This window comes from Aplysia californica, unplaced genomic scaffold, assembly GCF_000002075.1.
Source record: "Aplysia californica isolate F4 #8 unplaced genomic scaffold, AplCal3.0 scaffold00014, whole genome shotgun sequence".
In the NCBI taxonomy this organism is placed as follows: domain Eukaryota; kingdom Metazoa; phylum Mollusca; class Gastropoda; order Aplysiida; family Aplysiidae; genus Aplysia; species Aplysia californica.
In genome coordinates this window covers 1,492,233-1,493,506 of record NW_004797284.1, presented here as the reverse complement: position 1 = coordinate 1,493,506, position 1,274 = coordinate 1,492,233, and the positions used below count along the sequence as shown (strand labels likewise).

Sequence of the window (1,274 nt, the reverse complement as noted above, 5' to 3'; positions counted from 1 at the left end):
ACACACACACACACATACACACTCAAATACATACACACGTACACATTCCCTCTATCTCCGTATGTCCACCCCTTTGACTGTCTCTCTCTCTCTCTCTGTGTACGCCCCTCCCCCCTATATCCCCCCTCTTCTCTCTCTCTCTCTCTCTCTCTCTCTCTCTCTCTCTCTCTCTCTCTCTCTCTCTCTCTCTCTCTCTCTCTCTCTCTCTCTCCTTTTGTTCTTTTCCCCGACTTTCTTCCTTTCTCGTGGGTGGTTGGCGGGTGCTCTGGTGTGGTTTGCTTCTTCTTTCCTATCTAACATCTATCGTCCTTATATCCCCTCCTTCTTTTTTGTGTTTGTTACTCTCTTGTAACACCTCTAATCTTCGGCACTAATATGATCTTATTGTGTTGCAAGTACCGTAAAACTCTTACTTAAACTAAAAAAACCCAACATCCTTTCTCTCTCTCTTTTTACTTATCTTCTTTCGTCTATCCCCCCTCGCCCCTAAAGCGTAGAATGCAAACTCAGCACATATCCTAAAGCTTCAAAAAGTTTTAACCCTTCACATTCATTGCTGCTAGATCTGCTCTATAGTTTTACTTAAAAGAAGAGGCAGCGTCGGGCCTGGAGGTAATGGGTTAATAACATGGGATGCATAAAGAGCAATATGCTGTGCTCGCAAATCACTAATGCGCATCTGCATGTTTTGTTGTTGTATTTATGCCATTGTCATGCTGTGGCAGGCAACTACATTTTATTTCCTTGAGTTGAGCTGATTTCCTTCACTATGTGATCTGTGGGTGTAATATTTGAGGGGGGCAAAGTTGCTTGGAATGTTGTTTGGCTTGGGCTGTCTAGGTGTATTTAATGTCTTTGTGAAAGTATCTGGGGGGCATAAGTCCGAGTCTTGATTTTTAGCCATTTCAAATTTTAAATAATTAATTTAAATTGTTTTTTTTTTGGGGGGGGGGGGGTTGTTTCAGATGGGTTGAAAAACAAAATCAATCTGAAAAAGTCAACAACCTAAGTATCCTTTGCTGGGGGGTGTTGCTGTGTGGAATACTAATGACAACCTTACATTTGATGGACCCCTCCCCTCTGCCCAAAGTCCAAGAATTACAATTCGGTCATGCTCAAGAATGGGTTCTATAGCTTCTTTCAAGGCTGGTCGGTAACGAAAGGGACGAAAAGTGTGTTTGCATAACGCTTTGAAAATGCAGCCAACATACGTTTAGAAGCTAGTCTTGCTGGCCGTAGTGAGTCATTAAATGTTAATAGTTACGGTACACACA

At 42.3% G+C, this 1,274-nt stretch overlaps 1 protein-coding gene across 1 annotated transcript in view; it reads left to right on the top strand.

The window, feature by feature from the left end:
• LOC101845208 (calpain-9) overlaps positions 1-1,274 on the top strand; it is a gene marked incomplete in the record, with an annotated part of 63,733 nt that overhangs the window by 50,571 nt on the left and 11,888 nt on the right.